Here is an 18,901-nt window from a genome sequence, read left to right on the forward strand (position 1 = left end):
AGGTTAGGAAGGCAGTGCTGAGTTCGATGGATTTGACTGAGACAAGGTGGGGGGAGGGGAAATGAGGAAACTGGTGAAATCTGATGAACTAAGTAAAACTGGGAACATTTTTCTCAATATTGAGAAACTGATTTTATCATCCTCACCCTATTTTCCCAACTTTCTGGCTATTATGCTTACTATTCCCGGGACGGGGAAGAATTTCCTGACATAGAGTCAAAGAGATGTGCAGCATAGAAACAGATCCTTCAGTCCAACTTGTCCATGCCAGCCTGATATCCTAAATTAATCTAGGCCCATATCTCTCTAAATCCTCCCTATTCATATACCCATCCAGATGCCTTTTAAATGTTGTAATTGTTCCAGCCTCCACCACTTCCTCAGGCAGCTCGTTCCATACACGTACCATCCTCTGCGTGAAAAAGTTGCCCCTTAGGTGTCTTTTATATCTTTCCCCTCTCAACCTAAACCAATGCCCTCTAGATCTGGACTCTCCCAACCCAGGGAAAAGACCTTATCTATTTACCCTGTCCACACCACTCATGATTTTATAAACCTCTCTACGTTCACCCCACAGCCTCCGACGCTCCAGGGAAAACAGCCTCAGCCTACTCAGCATCTCGGAATTGCTCAAACCCTCCAACCTTGGCAACATCCTTGTAAATCCTTTCTGAACCCTTTCAAAGTTCACAAAATCCTTCCAATAGCAGGGAGACCAGAATTGCACACAATATTCTGAAAGTGGCCTAACCTATGTCCTGTACAATGTTACCTCCCAAATCCTATACTCATTGCTCTGAACAATAAAGGAAAGCATGACATCTTCTGGATTACTTTTATTATTTTAGACCCATTCTTTCATGGTTTCAGTGTAGACTAGTTGCACAGGCCTCTCCCCATCCAGCTTCCTGCCATCAATACAGATCACAATCGTCTAAAACATGGTCTGGTTCTCATATTATGCTGTTGTCACTTGTACAGATCCTCTACATCTTATGACTCCCCATTTCTGCTTCTCTTTCTCTCTCTGATCCCTTCATTTGACAGCCATGCAACCAGGTCTGATGTCAACTGCAGTCTTCCTGAATTCAATTCAATGAATATCAGATGGCCATTATTTTCTGTGTGGGTAGTAGTCATGATTTGGAGGTGATGGTGTTGAACTGGGGTGTACATAGTTGGAAATCACACAACGCTAGGTTATAGTCCAACAGGTTTATTTGGAAGCACTAGCTTTCGGAGTGCTGCTCCTTTGTCAGGCGGTTGAGCAGCACTCCGAAAGCTAGTGCTTCCAAATAAACCTGTTGGACTATAACCTGGTGTTGTGTGACTTTTATTTTTTTGTACGGATTTCAACAAACACTGAAGAATTTCACTTTTTAAATTTTAAAGTAAATGTGAATTAGGAGAACATATTTCAAAGAGACAATGCTGTTGAAGTTTGTGATCACGATTTCTCAACACGTGCAAATGTCTTTGATTTATTATTGTCACATGTACCTAAGTACAGTGAAAAGTATTGTTTTGCAAGCAGATCATACCATACAAAGTGCATTAGGGTGATAGAACAGAGGGAGGAATACAAAGTTACAGTTGCAAAGAAGGTGCAGAAAAATCAAGATCACCATTAGATTTGAAATTTGAGAGGCCCATTCTCTGTCAGATTCTTTCATTACACAAGTACTTGACAATATATTCGCTGGGCTAACAGTCTAACCCAGACTCCAGCAAAATTTAGGAGTATAGTCTAACAGCTAGTTTCTCATGAACGCTGGCAGTCCAATTCTCATCAAAGTAAGAACTCTTGCAATTTAAAATTTGAATTGTAGCCAAGAGTACGTGTGTGTTTAAGGTCACTTACATCATTGGCTCGCATCGTGAGAAAGTTGTATTGGTCATGCTGTCCTGGAGAAGGAGCTGTCCTGAGCTACAGCTGTGTATGTTTAGATTTCCCAATGGATTATCAGTGCAACCTCAAATTGTTCTTCTAGTCTTATCCCATAACTGGAACCAGACCACTGACTAAACATCACAGTTCAATTAAATATATATATTCCATATATGTATTTATATATATCTACATAGAACTTAGAAAATAAAATGACAGAAAAACATTTATGGGAAAATCTGATGCAATTTCAGCCTGACCTATGACCATCAATCCATTGACAGCTCTGCTCCCACAGCATCTAGACATCTGTAATCAATAAAGGTCAATTGAAGCATAATGAACTGGGAATGCATATTAAATGTTATACTGATAATCTTCAGGCAGCCATACAATATTCAAGCAATTGCAACACTTGTTAAGAACGCTGATCAATTAAACTTATTTTACAATGTAATGATTAATATCTCACACCAAATTCCATTCGTCTATTGCCCCTGTTCTCATTGACATTTGATAGCTGTCAATTGAGCAGTGCCTCAATTTTTAAAATTTTTATCCTTGGTTTCAAATACTCCTAGGAGAAAGTGAGGACTGCAGATGCTGGAGATCAGAGCTGAAAATGTGTTGCTGGAAAAGTGCAGCGGGTCAGGCAGCATCCAAGGAGCAGGAGAATCGATGTTTCGGGCATGAGCCCTTCCTCAGGACTGCGCTTTTCCAGCAACACATTTTCATTTCAAATACTCCTGACAACTTCTCCAGTGCCAGAACCCTCCAATTCTGGTTTCCTGACAGGCTTTTATTTTAATCTTAACACATTTGACAGCCATACTTTCAGCTTCCATTAATTCGCTCTGCAGAAGACGTGTTTTTGTGTCATCAAACTCAACATTTTAGGAAATCCTAGCAGCTACTCGAGTCTATGGAAAGAAGAGTTTGGTTATCAGAGTCAAAAAATATTGACAGTAAACCGGGCCATGAAGAGGATGTTCTATTGTATCATTAAAGTATGAGTATCTGCAACATCTGGGGTAAGGAACAGTGTACTCATTAGACTAAACATCTTCCTCTCTAATGTTCTGTAAGATATTCCATACAACCTACCTCTATGTCAAAGTTTTTGATCATCTGCCTCATGTCTCATGGTTTTGTTTATTTGATACCACTCCTGTGAAACAACTGGGGACACTTTATGCCATTTAGGTGTTACGTGAATACAGGTTGTCGTCATGGTAATTTATTTTCCTTGGGTAAACCTAATATTTGTTATGGTCTTTTGAACCTTGTTGTTTGACAATGGTCAACTACTTGTGCCAAATAGACTGTGATACCACCTGCTTTGTGGGACGTTTGTTTGAATTAAATCACTCATTGCCCTGCAGGGATTTGCCCAATATCGATTGACCCAAGAATTATATTTTTGTTAAGATTCAGAATATGTGACCACCTGAGCTCTCCCTATTCAAGCTCAGGCACTGTACCATAGATCACTCATTCTTAAGTTGCACAACATTAGACATGATTTTCTCAAAAGCCCCCTCACAATAATGACTCCAGCAGGGTTTGAGTTGCTCATCGGTTAGGATTATGTTTCTTGAGCTGTTTGAATGATGAAGATGCTTTCTGGCAGCTCATCTTTTTTTTCGCCATCATTCAGGTAATGTTTACATCCTGCAAGAGTCAGGACAAATTGAGTAATATATTAGAAGGAGAGAGGCCCGGATCCTGTTGTCGAAATTGATGTGCCAAGTACACTCTCCTGGAGTTTGTCCAAATTCAAGCAGTACTGTCTGGTAAATGTGTGCACCGCTTGGCTGCCTTATAGACATTGTCATTGGAATGTAAGAGAAATCCAAGATGGCCTGCTCAGTAAGTAGAATGACCTTTGCCCTAGATGTCAAGGATGTTAATTGGTTCAATGATGCAATGGAAAATATACTCTATTACCAAGACTGCAATTTTTTTTCCTCCAGTGGGCAATCTCCATAAGACCTAAGTAAATGCTGAAATTTCTGAAATGTTTGGGCTTGATGACAAAAAATGGAGTATCTTCTGTGCAGTGAAGAATAGGCAGCAACTTTAAAGACAAAACACAGAAGACTCCTAACCTAAATGAAACTGCGAGACCATAATGGGAAACAACTCTAGGCATCTAAAGGAAAGACAGAGAATGTTGCAGAAACTCAACAGGTTGACCAGCATCTGCAGAGACATAGTTAACATTTTAGATTAGATTACCTACAGTATGGCAACAGACCATTTGGCCCAACAAGTCCACACTGACCCTCAAAAGAGTAACCCACCTAGACAAATTCCCCTGTATTTACCCTAATGCTATGGGCAATTTAGCATGACCAATTCACTTGGCCTGCACATCTTTGGTTTGTGGGTGAAAACCCACCCAGACACAGGGAGAATGGTGCAAATCTACACAGACAATCCCCCAAAGCAGAAATCAAACCCAGGTCCCTGGCACTGTGAAGCACCATGCCACCCAGCACATTGGGTCCAACCTGATTTCTTCAATTTTGGCATGTTTGTTTCATAACATGCTTGTTACAGATTTTATAACCTGTTTGTTACAGATTTTGAGTGTCCGCAGTATTTTGCATTTACTTGAGTGTGTGGAAACTACCATATTCTCATGTTAAGTTAAATAACTAGGATCCATCCATGACTAAAGCCTATAACTCAATAGTCTCACATGCTAAATTAATGATAAATACTACTGTCTTGAATTAAACTAAATGCTGTCTTAAATTAAATATTTCTATTAATAGATACTCTAAAGCTGGGTTTGCCAACAGTTAGCCAGGAATTAATTTGCAACATCGAGTTGTAGAATTTACTTATTCTTTGCAGAGCGACCCTAACGGATTAACTCAGTTTCGACACAACATGATGGAAATGAACACAAGGGCAAAATTCCAGCTTAAGTGTAAATGAAAACTGACTATAAGTAAACAGTAAAAATCATTAAAATTCAATATTTGAAACATTGTCTCAACAAAACAACTATTTAGAATTTGCAAATGTAATTAATTAAAACTGGATTAATGAATGTTTTTAGTTGCATTCCAGTGATTTGTTCATGCAAGCTAGGTTCTGAAGAAGGGTCACTGGACCTGAAATGTTAACACTGATTTCTATCCACAGATAGAGTCATAGAGATGTACAGCACAGAAACAGATCCTTCGGTCCAACTTGTCCATGCTGACCAGATATCCCAACCCAACCTAGTCCCACCTGCAGGCACCTGGCCCATATCCCACCAAACCCTCTCTACTCATATACCCATCCAGATGCCTTTTAAATGTTGCAATTGTACTAGCCTCCACCGCTTCCTCTCGCAGTTCATTCCTCACATGCACCATCCTCTGAGTACCACCCTCTGAGTGAAAAAGTTGCATTTTAGGAATCTTTTATATCTTTCCCCCCTCACCTAAACCCATGCCCTCTAGATCTGGACTCCTCCACCCCAGGGAAAAGAGCTTGTCTATTTATCCTATCCATGCCCCTTATGATTTTATAAACCTCTATAAGGTGAACCCCTAGCCTCTGACCATTCAGGGAAAACAACCCCAGCCTGTTCAGCCTCTCCCTGTAGCTCAAATCTTCCAACCCTGGCAACATCCTTGTAAATCTTCTCTGAACCCTTTCAAGTTTCACAACATCTTTCTGATAGGAAGGAGATCAGAATTGCATGCAATATTCCCATAGTGGCCTAACCAATGTCCTGTACAGCTGCAATATGACCTCCCAAAACTCGAAAGGGTTCAGAAAAGATTTATAACAATGTTGCCAGGTTTGGAGGATTTGAGTTATAGTGAGAGGCTGAATAGGCTGGGGCTGTTTTCCCTGGACCATCTGAGGCTGAGGGGTGACCTGATGGAGGTTTATAAAATCATGAGTAGCATGGATAGGATAAGTATACAAAGTCTTTTCCCTGGGGTCGGGGAGTCAAGAACTAGAGGTTTAGAGTGAGAGGGGAAAGAAATAAAAGAGATCTAAGGGGCAACTTTTTCACGCAGGGGATGAAATGAGCTGCCAGAGGAAGTGGTGAAGGCTAGTATAATTGCAACATTTATGGTTATATGCAAAGCATTCATAAAGACGTGGTAATGTGTTGAGTCAGGGGACCCTTCTTTAGAACGTTAGCAGTATCTCCAACAGTACAGCATTCCCTCAGTACACTGCATTAGAGCATCACCCTAGATTACAGTACTTCATAAAAACTGAAAGAACTGGTGGGATATGGCAGGTGGGACTAGATTGGGTTGGGGTATCTGGTCAGCATGGAAAGGTCTGTCTCCATGCTGTACATCTCTGTAAACTCTATGAGATACTGCCAGACCTGCTGAGCTTTTCCAGCAACTTCTATTCTTGTTTCTGATTTTCAGCATCTGCAGTTCTTTCAGTTTTTATGAAGTACTGTAATCTAGGGTGATGCTCTAATGCAGTGTACTGAGGAAATGCTGTACTGTTGGAGATACTGCTAACGTTCTAAAGAAGGGTCCCCTGACTCAACACATTACTACGTCTTTATGAATGCTGCTAGACCTGATGAGTTTCTCCAGCACCTTCTGTTTGTATTTGCTTGTATCGGAGATAATATTTCTCTAAGTAATGATTAAACCAAGGTCCATTTGCCATCTTGAGTGAAGCAAAAGATTTCATGGCATTAATTTTAAGGAGAGGAGGGAACCCTTCTCAGTATTGTGGCTAATATTTATCCTTTAATCAAAATCACGAAACAGATTAACTGGGCATGATCCCACTGGTATCTGAGGGAGGGAGATGATTGATCAGTGTGAGATTAGGCAGCATCCGAGGAGCAGGAGAATCAACGTTTCAGGCATCCCAAGACGATTCTCCTGCTCCTCGGATGCTGCCTGACCGGCTGTGCTTTTCCAGCGCCACACTGTCGACTCTGATCTCCAGCATCTGCAGTCCCCATTTTCTCTCAGTGTGAGCTTACATTGACATGTCTCGCTGAATCCTGTGAGTTTTGACCATAAAAGGTCTCACCAGATAAGCTTATCTTAGACAACACAGATGCTGCCTTCAGAACACAGCTGCTGAGAGAAGATAAACTTATTCCCAAGAAGTTCAGAGATTGTCAGCCATTAACTAGAGCAAATTAATGAATTGAATTAGCTTTATTGTCACATAGAATCCCTACAGTTCTCAGAGACTAATAGAATTAATGTACTTATATGAGTGAAAACTTTACAGTTGCCACATTATGGTCGCCATCTTAGGTACAAAAGTACCTGGGTACAGATAATTAGATCAAATTTTTAGGAAACAAAAAAAATCTAGAAAAGTAAAGAAATACTTTGTTCAGCACTATAAGTCATAGGAATAAATTAGAAAACAAAGAAGCAAAAATTTCAGAACATCAGTCTTCCTGACCCAGTTCATGCCTAGTCTCAAGGGAGACCTCCACTGCTCCATTGTTGTTTGTGTCAGACTCACCCAATGTAGGGGTCACCCCACTTTAGGCGCCATCTCTTCGCTGCTGGACCCACTTCCCTGGCACCATTGTACACACACTTGCCCGTAACCAAGAGTACCCTGGCTCCACTGCCAAAACAGGCCACCACCGGGCCATGAGTCCCACTTCAGCTGCAGATGTCACCTTGTTGGCGCCACCATCTTGAAGAGTTCGCTGCTGCCAGTGTCACCCTCTCCGATCACTGGAGGAGATTTGCTGCTGCTGTCGCCGTCCAGAGGAGAGCAGGTCATGCTTTGCTTCATACTGAGAGACTTTCCAGGATGACTAGGAACAGTATGTTGGAAGAAAAGGAGAAATAATTGCAAAAGAGCCAGCAGCAAGATCAATGCCAGAGGTCAGGGATGTCCATGTTGCAAAGGACATCACACAAAAGAAGAGAAAATGTGTCCAGTGTGGGGACTGCAGCATTCCTGATGAAGGGCTAATGTCTGAAGTGTCAACTCTCCTGCTCTTTGGAAGCTGCCTGATCTGCTGTGCTTTTCCAGCACCACGCTTTTTGACTCTGACTGTCCAGCATCTGCAGTTCTCAGTTTCTTCTCTAACTACGAGAAGCTGAATCACATACACACAAGTGTTTAGCAAATCAAGTCTATAAAGATAGTTGCTGCTGAGGTGTCAACCCTAATAAATCTGGCATGTTACTCTACATTGTACAATGGGTTGACTTTATCAGGTCGAAAGGTGCTGCATGATTTGTGACTGTTGAATAACAACTGCAGAAGTGAACAAGCTGTCTCACATAGACACTGATAATTTGTGCAACATCAGGTGCATCATAGTCCTGTCTGAAGGGGTTAAGATGCTGACCCAAAGATGAAGCCCTCGAAGGTGAATTTGAGACTATATACTGGAACGATACTCATTTCAAAAGGTCAAATGAAGCTGAAGGACCAATGTAAGGAAAATTTTCAGTTCTATATGGTAGACTTTAAGCAAACTCCACTTGTCTTTACTGAAGCTAGTCCAAAGCTAGGACCAGTAACGCTAGAATGGATCTGAAAAGATTTTCAGCAACTCACAGGCCCCATTGATTGCTGAGCAGATCCTGAAAGATTCCAAAGATGATTTTTACACGTCCTGTGTATTTTCCTGATGAATCCCATCTCCAACTGGGTGAGAGATATGTGAGACCGATTGCTGAGGGGTGCTCTAGTAGAGCCTGAAAGACAAGTTGGAAAAAACAATAGCCCCTCAGACGCAGGAGGTCTCAAATAATGGAAAGAAATGCAAGGAGGTCAGGAAAGTTCTTCATTGACATGCTGGCAGCTGAGGATTAACAAATGGAAAAAGAAGAGGCAGCCTTCACAGAGCAGCAGAAGAGAAAACATAATACAATAAAAAATCAAGATGAGAAAGATGCCTGAATTGTCGATCACGTACTGACAGTAGCAGAGATGCAAAGACCGACCGATGTGAAAGCAAATATGGCAACTTGTTGGATTTGTGAACTATTTAACAAAGTTCTTGTTTGTCAGATGGCTTTCTCCAGATGCTTTCACTGTTTTAAGAGACACAAGGATATAAATCACTTATAAAAGGTCTCTGACTTATCAGTTAAAAGTCATAGCATACTATAACTGCTGAAGGAAAGATAAACTGATTTTCTTCAGCTTTAAAATAGATTTTGACAGTGGAGAACAGAGAAATCACTCCTGAGTTAGTAGAGATCAAATCACTTCACTCTATATCTTATTCCCAGTCCCAAGTTGTTCAGTTACCTGAGAATCAATCACATGGTTGTTAGCAGACAAAAGGCTTTGACAGCTAATCATGAATCATTCGACCAATCAACTTCTTGTACCCACCCAGCTGTACCTGTGCCCAATCCCTCGGTTCCAGTTCATCTGCAACTCAAAATTGAATTCAAACAGCTCTTTATACTGTGTTTGCCTTGAGTATCCGGTCACTTGTTCATCAAAACATCCAGCAATCCTTTAAAATACTGGTTTGAAAACAGTTCATCCTCTTTTCAGTCCACAACTTAAAAAGAAACACAAAAAAGTCACAGTCTTTACATCTGAGAATTTATATGATATAGACATAACAGATGAAAGTCTTTGTAGAGACTAACGAAAGTGGGACAGACTAAAATGATCACAAGTTTGCTTATGAATGATAATTCTCGTTTGCTGAGTGCACATCTGGTAGTGCATGTAATAATGTTTGTTTTTGTTTCATGAAAAAGGGCTTGGAGAAATACATTTGAACATAATGTACTGGCTGGCTTTTCCATCTCTATCTCTGTGCTAATGTTTTCACTTCAGTTTGTTGCAACCAGTAATCAGTTTGAAACACTAATGAACTTCTTCTATTAGCTTTGTTTTTAACAAAGGCATAGACTGCTTAAATTGATACATTCAAAGTGAAATTAAAGGTTTCTCAGAATTGGTAGTCACACTGACTAGTGCTTTTAATAAAATCACTAGAATTGTTTGTCCCAAATATTTGTGGGTATTTAATCCACAAGTATGTTAGTTTTTTTTTGTTATGATCTTGAATGCACTGCCTCAAAGGGTCATGGATGGACATTTAATACCAATTTTTATGATGCATGTATTACTATTTGTTGAAGACATGTCTATAAGATTTTGGAAATTGGCTCATTTGAAATCCTGAGAAAATATGAATCCTTTTTGACAAAGGTCACTGCAGGGTCACTCTGGGGCACCTTTCTATGAAATCACTTACTGGAAGTCACTTTACTAAGCGAAGGAAAAGCCAAGGTTGAAGGATTGTGGATCTGTTTTGACTTTTGAAATCATGCTCCTGACTTTAAGGCTGTGAGAGGCTTTTGTCTATCTGATTTTGTTTGGAGGTCAGTTAGGTTGTAATCTTTGAAGAAATAAAACACCTTACTCAATCTTTGCCACTTTTCTGATGAAGCCTTTAAATGATGACATGCGAGAACTGAAGAATTAAAACCAATCTTCCCTAAAGTCTTACGGAATGTTTCCTCTCGACATCATCTGAATACCTTGCTTGAGAAGATTGCAGTTACAACTACTTGTCTAATGACACTTGCCTACATGCGCCAGACTGAACGTTTTCATACAAAAGCTTTCATACCTTCTCTTGTTCTTTGAGAACAAACAAATATTTGGCCAATGCGTATTTTTTCAGAGTTTATCCCTGCAGAGAATATTACATTATTTTTCCTTTACCTGATTTGTGATTATGCATGCATGTGGATGTATGCTGGATTATTTAGAAGGGTAAATATTTATACTTTCATATTTTAAACAGTGCGTTAATCAACTTTGCATGTTTGTTGAATGAGTCATGCTTCATAACAAATTGCTAAATTTTGTTTGTTGAACATAACTGGTTGACAAATCTTTGGTTTCTGAAGCTAATATAGATAAAGTGTGTAATTGGCCAGATCACTATCTACATAAAAAATCTAAATATGTTGTGACCTGTGGAATTGTGAGACTGGAGATCAACCAGTGCACTCCACCAGTTGCCATAGTAACGCCTTTAAAAGGGAAATGGATATATGTTTAAAGAGGGGAAAGCAAAATGGAAACATGATATGTTGAATCCCTCTTTCAGTAAGAAAGCTTAGCTGAATTGTCTCTGTCTGCACAGTACAAATAAAGTCCTTTTATAAATATGATTTTTTAAAAAAGAATTCCTTCCATTCATGAGGAAGTCCATCCTAACTCGTGAATTTTGAAACTTTTTTACACGCAGTCCCCTTTTTTTTGGTTTTCTAAACCTCTTTGCCTTCTCTCCTTCTCGAAGAGCTCCTTAAAAACTACATTTTTGTCCAAGTCTTTTGGTCACCCATCCTAATACCTCTTTTTGTGGACCTCTTTAGTTTAATAGCTCTGCTGTGAAGTTTTACTGTGCTGAAGGTGTTACGTAAATGCAGGTTGTTATACACGCATTGACTTATTACTGATGCGTTCCTTTGTGTAATGCAGGGGCTGACTATTAAATGAAAGGTCATATGTGCTCTTGGTAATGGAAATTTCCGTCTGTTCCTGATCTGCCATTTGAACCTAAACAATAATAGGAACATGATGTAGCTGTATGGCAGGGAGTCACTTCCTGTTGAATGTGACGTATGTATGGACTAGTCTCATATATGAACCAGAATGATCAGTGTCTCATCTCTCCCTGGTCAGATTGTGAAATTGGCAGGGGTTCTGAAAGAACTGTGGAATTATGTAAAACTTGGCTTGCCATCATATTAGTTGCGCATGTTGACCCTGAAAACCAGGAAAGATTGAATTTGAAGAAAATGACAAATCCAGACCATAATGACTGGATCACTTAGCAGCTCTCCAGTGGGGCATGTGTATAAAATGCACAATCTGTTATCATCAGCCTTGTTCCGAAAGGGAAAAAGAGGCAAGTGTCTGACTGGCAGCAACTTCAATATTGACAATAGCAAAGTGAGGGAGAATGGATTTTGTCAAAAAGAAATCCCTTCATCTGAACATGCTGCACATTAGGAGGCAGTTCAGCCTGTTATATTTGTGCTATCTTATTGAAGGAGCAATGCACTTTCCCACATAAGCAATTTATTTTCAAATTCCCTTTTTAAGGTGTTACAATTCCTTCAGTATACCTATTAAAATTTATTTTCATGGGAATCCATTTATTATTATCTATCTCTGTCAACTCTAGTACAAACAGCAGATTTCGTTTCCTTGTTGAAGCCAGATGGGATTTTACATTATCGCCACCAGGTTAGTTTATTACACACGTTTGTTTTAAAGGAATTCAACTTTCACTATCATCATCTGATTCCATATCCCCAGAATATTAGTTGCAATATAGAAAAGGCTAGAGAAACTCAGCAGGTCTGGCAACATTGTGGAGAGAGAAACAGAGTTAACATTTTGAGTCCAGTGTAATCCACATTCATCCCAGATTTGAAACTGTTGATTCTGTTTTTCTTGCCACAGGCCTGCTGAGTTTCTCCAGCATTCTCTGTGTTTGTTTCAGATTTCCAGCATCTGCAGTATTTTATTTTCCCTAGAATAGTAGCCTGGAGTTCTGGATTACTAATCCAGTGACATGACCAATACACCAACACCTCCCCACTAAGTTTGGAGATTGTAACAACTTGTGTGAGTAAAATAGAAAATCTTTCTTACCCACATACTTGTTGGGGATAAATTTTTTTTAGATTAGATTCCCTATAGTGCGGAAACAGGCACTTCGGCCCAACAAGTCCACACCAACCCCCCCAAAAAGTAACCCACCCAGACCCATTCCCCTCTGACTAATGCACCTAACACTACGGGCAATTTAGCATGGCCAATTCACCTAGCCTGCACATCTTTGGACTGTGGGAGGAAACCGGAGCACCCGGAGGAAACCCACGCAGACACAAGGAGAATCTGCAAACTCCACACAGGCAGTCACCCGAGGCTGGAATCAAACCTGGGTCCCTGGTGCTGTGAGGCAGCAGTGCTAACCACTGAGCCATTGTGCCGCCCCGGTGAATTATCAAAAGATAATTTACTGGTGGGTGTTATTAACAAGATTGCACTAATCAAAGGAGGCTTTAGACTGTTTCGATTGTGGTTAAAAACCTTTAACATTTTTCCTAATCAAACTGTTCAGAGATGTTCTTACACACTTCTGGAGGAGGTGAACTTGAACCCAGGCATCCCAGTCTTGAGGCATGGACACTACCACAGCACCACAGGCAGGCCCTTGATAGTGTTTAAAGTTTTTTAAAATTAAACTTGTTCTTCTAATCAATCTGTTAAGAGATGTTACTCCACATCTCTGGAACTTGAATGCGGGCCTCTCAGTGCAGGGGTAGGGACCATACCACTGCACCACTAAGAGCACAGTGATAACGTTTAAACTGGTTAACACCTTCATCAAAACAGCTGACCGATGAAGGCCACAACAGCACACACCAGTTAATAATGTTGGGCTGCATTATCTGACCATTTGATTTAGCCCCTTCCCTCTTGCCCTACCACCCCTCACATTGATGGATGGCACTGCCCACAATGGGCTTTGCTTGTAAATATTTAATTTACTGGACTGGCATTTACTGGTCATGGTTTGTCGTTTAATCAAGCAAAAAAATGTCACGGTGATTTGGTGGTGGGAATGTCGCTCGGTTGTGTGTAATAAAACATCATTACTTTGACTGGTATGGGAGGGTGCTAGCTATGAAGAGAAATTGAGTAGATTAGGATTACTTTCATAAACCTGATGAAGGGCTGATGCCCGAAACGTTGATTCACCTGCTCCTCGGAAGCTGCCTGACCGGCTGTGCTTTTCCAGCACCACACTCTTCGACTCTGGATATAGAAAGAGAAACTTGTTAAAAACACAAAAATGATCTACCTCAAAAAGGTCTCATGGTGCAATAGTACTGTCCCTGCCTCTGTGATAGGAGGCCCAGGTTCAAGCCCCACCCCCAAACCAGATGTGTTTAATGATGTTCTCTGAATAGATTGATTAAAAAAGCCCCAACAACTCTGAACCACTGCGTAGCTGCTACAACTGGTTCAGGATTAAGAGCAATTTAATCCTGTGGGGACATCCTGTGGCCGATAGCATGAATTTCACTCTGAGCTGCTGAATTAGAGTTTGAATCCTTTAGACAGAGACTAGCTTCCTTAAAAGGATAAAGTCAAGAGTCTAGGACTCCATGGCTGACCACGCCTACAAGTAATGTTCAAAATTGTCTGTTGAATAACACAATAAAAATAACAAAACCAAATATGACAACGATGGAATATCTAAAATTAAAAAACAAAAAAATTATTGGGTGACACAGTGGTTAGCACTGCTGCCTCACAGCGACAGAGACCCGGGTTCAATTCCCACCTCAGGTGACTGACTGTGTGGAGTTTGCACATTCTCTCCATGTCTGCGTGGGTTTCCTCCGGGTGCTCCGGTTTCCTCTCACAGTCCAAAAATGTGCAGGTTTGGTGAATTGGCCATGCTAAATTGCCCGTAGTGATAGATGAAGGGATAAATTGTAGGCGAATGAGTCTAGGTGGGTTGTGCTTCAGCGGGTCAGTGTGGACTTGTTGGGCCGAAGGGCCTGTTTCCACACTGTAAGTAATCTAATATGCCAGCAAGAGCAATAAACTGGAAAATACCAAGTGTCTTTTGATCTTTCTGTTGTGTAGCCTTCAACAGGGTGGTACCAAGTAGGTGAACAAGACAGGAGAGAAGTTCAACTTGCATTTATATAACACCTTCAATGCAATAAAATGCCTCAAAACATTTCAAAGGAGAATTACCGGAACAAATGGATGCTGAATCATGGAGAGGGAAAGGGAATAGGCAGAGAATGCCGGGATCCCCTGTGGTCGCCCCCCTCAATAATAAGTACACCGCTTTGGATACCATTGGAGGACGGACCCTGCCAGGGGTCGTACACATCGGTTCCAATGACATAGCTAGGAAAAGGGAAGAGGAGCTGAAAAGTGAATACAGGGAGTTAGGTTGGAAGCTAGAGGGCAGGTCAAACAGAGCAGTAATCTCAGGATTGCAACTGGTACCACATGTTAGTGAGGCAAAGAACAGAGAGCGAGTGCAGATGAACATGTGGCGCCAGAGCTGGTGTAGGTGGGAGAGCTTCAATTATGTGGGATGCCTGGGATACCTTCTGGGGAAGGTGGGACCTCTACAAGAAGGATAGGTTGCACCTGAACTGGAGGGTACCAACATCCTGGGCACGAAGTTTGCTAGAGCTCTTCAGGAGTGTTTGGCATGGGGTGTGGGAACCGGAGCTATGGATCTGAGAATGAATAGCTAATGAACAGCCAGATACATCGTTCACAGAGTCTGTGAGGAAGGATAGACGGTTGACAGGGCAAAGGTACGGTCAGTGTGATGTGTGTCTATTTTAATGCAAAAAGTATCAGGAATAAGGGTGACAAACTCAGAGCGTGTATCAGTACTTGGAACTATGGTGTTGTAGCCATTAGATAGACTTGGATATCACAGGGGTTGTTGGATGTTCCAGGGTTTAGATGTTTCAAAAGGAATGGGGGGAGATAAAAGAGGTGGGGGAGTGGTACAGCTGCAGAAAGGGAGGTCATCAAGGAGGATTTGTCTGCTGAGTCATTGTGGGTGCAAGGAAAGGAGTAGACACTTTATTGGGAGTTTTCTATAAGCCCCCCTATAGCAACAGAGACATGGAGGAGCAGATTGGGAGGCAGATTTTGGAAAGGTGTGGAAGTAACAGAGTTGTTGACATGGTTGACATTAACTTTCTTAATATTGATTGGACTTTACTTAGTTCAAACCAATTGGTTGGAGCAGTTTTTGTCCAGGAAGGATAGGTTGCACCTGAACTGGAGGGTACCAACATCCTGGGCACAAGGTTTGCTAGAGCTCTTCAGGAGTGTTTGGCATGGGGGGTGGGAACCGGAGCTATGGATCTGAGAATGAATAGCTAACTACAAGGGAGGCCATATGGGATTTGGTGCTTGGCAATGAACACCGTCAGGTGTCAGATTTCTCGGTGGTAGTGATCACAACTCCCTAACCTTTACTATATTCATGGACAAGGATAAGAGCAGACAGTATGGGAAAGTATTTAATTGGGGGAGGGGGAAATTACAGTGCTATTAAGCAGGAACTCTGGAGCATAAACCGGGAACAGTATTCTCAGGGAAGCGCATGACAGAAATATGGGGGTTGTTTAGGGAGCACTTGCTGTGAGTGCTGGGTAAGGTTTGTCCCACTGAGTCCAGGAAGGGATGGTCAGGTGAAGGAATCTTGGATGACAAGAGATGTGGAACATCTAGTCGAGAGGAAGAAGGAAGTTTACTTAAGGTTGAGGAGGCAAGGATCAGGCAGGGCTCCAGAGGGTTACAAGGTAGCCAGGAAGGAACTGAAGAATGGACTTAGGAGAGTGAGAAGAGGGCATGAAAAAGCTTTAGTGAGTAGGATTAAGGAATATCCCAAGGCATTCTACACATATGTGATGAACAAAAGGATGACCAGAGTGAGGGTAGGGCCGATCAGGCATAGTGGAGGAACTTGTGCCTGCAGTTGGAGGAGGTAGGAGAGGTCTTTAATGAATACTTTGCTTCGATATTCACTAGTGAGGGGGACCTTGTCATTTGTGAGGACAGTGTGAAATAGGCTGATATACTCAAACATGTTGATTTTAAGAAGGAAGATGTGCTGAAAATTTTGAAAAACATAAGGATAGATAAGTCCCCTGGGCCAAATGGGATATACCCAAGGTTATGACAGGAAGCAAGGGAAAAAATTGCTGTGTCTTTGGCTCCTCGCTGTCCACTGGAGTAATGTTAGATGATTAGAGGGTGGCAAATGTTATTCCCTTGTTCAAGAAAGGAAATAGGGATAATGTGGGAATTCTAGACCAGTCAGTTTAAGTCAGTTGTGGGCAAATTATTGGAGAGGATTCTGAGAGACAGAAATTATGATGACTTGGAAAACAATAGTTTGATTAGAAATAGTCAGCATGGCTTTATGAGGTGCAGGCCATGCTTCACAAGCCTTATTGAATTCAACGCATTGATGAAAGTAGAGCAGTGGATATAGTGTACATGGATTTTAGCAATGCATTTTTTTAAGGTTCCCCATGGTAGACTCATTCAGAAAGTAATGAGGCATGGGATACAGGGAAACCTGTCTGCTTACAGAATTGGCTGGCCCATAGAAGACAGAAGGTGGTAGTAGACAGAAAGTATTCAGCTTGGAGATTGGTGACCAGTGTGATCGGCAGGGATCTGTTCTGGGACCTCATCTCTTTGTGATTTTTATAAATAACCTAGATGAGAAAGTGGAAGTGTGGGTTAGTAAGTTTGCCGATGACATGAAGATTGGTGGAGTTGCTACATACTGTATTCCCCAATCCTGATTAGTTTCTTGAAAAGTAATGGACATCTTAAGGATGATTTCTGATTAATACTTAACATGCTAATTAGTTTATAAGATTGTCCCTTTTTATAATAACTTGTCTTTCTTAGTATTGAGAGTGTGGTGCTGGAAATGCACAGCAGGAAAAGGAGCAGGAGAATCCACATTTTGGGCATAAGCCCTTCATCAGGAATGAGCCTCATTCCTGATGAAGGGCTTATGCCTGAAACGTCGATTCTCCTGCACCTCGGATGTTGCCTGACCTGCTGTGCTTTTCCAGCACCACACTCTCAACTCTGATGTCCAGCATTTGCAGTCCTCACTTTCTCACTTTCTTTCTTGGCATGCCAATACTACAGATCTTTCCCAAGACAAGGTAACACCAAAGGACAATTATCACATCTTGTCAGTGTATAGTTTAATCTCCCAGTGATGAACCATCATGCCAAATTTCCCAGTATGTAAGGTCTGAATGCTCTCTAGGACCATCAGTTTATTTTTACAAGATCATTGTGTGTTGTTACCTAATAATAAATTTAAGCTCAATAGTAATAAACTAATATTCATAGGCCTGTAACATATGTTAAGTTTCAAAACTAGATCATTTTAAAACCTAGTTTGAATAAAAACCCTTTTATGTTAAAAATGTTTTCACATTTCAATATTAAGCCACAAAAGGATCCATGAAACCATTGCCTTTCTGTTTCCTTTGCCATGTGGTTATGCAAATTCAACATAACCTCTGCTTTTGTGCTCTATGCGCATATTAATAAATTAGGATACTGTTTGTATTATTAACTACTCTCAACCTCTCCCTGTCACCTTCATTGACTGAGGGGCATTTACCTCTTTGTTCTGCTTCTGCACATTTTTTAGAATTGAAGTCTTTAGTTTATGTTGAAGTTCCATGTTTCTCTTACCAAAACGGAACATTTATCTGAAGAAGAGAGCTACATGCTTGTTATCGCCTGCACTTTTTAAAAAAAAGTCGAAGTTCCTTTAGTCTCACTGTCAGTGAGTTCTGATATTTTATTATGTTCCAATTGATAATGCGTGATTTCCATGTCAGTTATTATCTTGAAAAATGATGTTTTCATTCATTCGTGTGATGAGGGCATCACTAACTGGGCGAACAGTCCAGTCTAATTATTGCCTATCTCTCATGGGCCTTGAAAGCATTATTCATAAAATTACCAACCACCCGGGGATGGTGATGGCAATGTCTTGTCTCTTAATTCAGTTGCAGCACACACGTGATAAGGAGCAGCGTTTGAACCAGGATTTGCAGCGATTGCGACAACATTTAATTGAGATGGAAGAGTCATACACCAAAGAGGCCTTGGCGGCAGCTGCCCCAAGCTATAGTGCGTGCATCAGCACGTAACCCTCGACCTTGAAATGTGCCAGTCTGCAACACTTGGTCAGGGTCAACTCCTTGCTTTGGAAAACCAACGGGTTTCAGGCAGACCAAAGAGCGTACTTCACTGAGTTGATGATCCTCCAGGCACAGTTGATGTTTGTCTTGGTGTGCGTCCCGGGGAACAGACCATAGAGCACGGAGTCCTGCAACATAGAGCTACTCGAGACAAACCTCAACAAAAACCACTGCATCTCTCTCCAGTCTTCCCTTGCAAAGGCACATTTCAGAAGGAGATGTGTGACAG

The sequence above is a fragment of the Chiloscyllium plagiosum genome, unplaced genomic scaffold, assembly GCF_037043375.1.
Source record: "Chiloscyllium plagiosum isolate Xiang-an unplaced genomic scaffold, Cpla_swu_hap1 HiC_scaffold_23, whole genome shotgun sequence".
Taxonomy (NCBI): Eukaryota; Metazoa; Chordata; class Chondrichthyes; order Orectolobiformes; family Hemiscylliidae; genus Chiloscyllium; species Chiloscyllium plagiosum.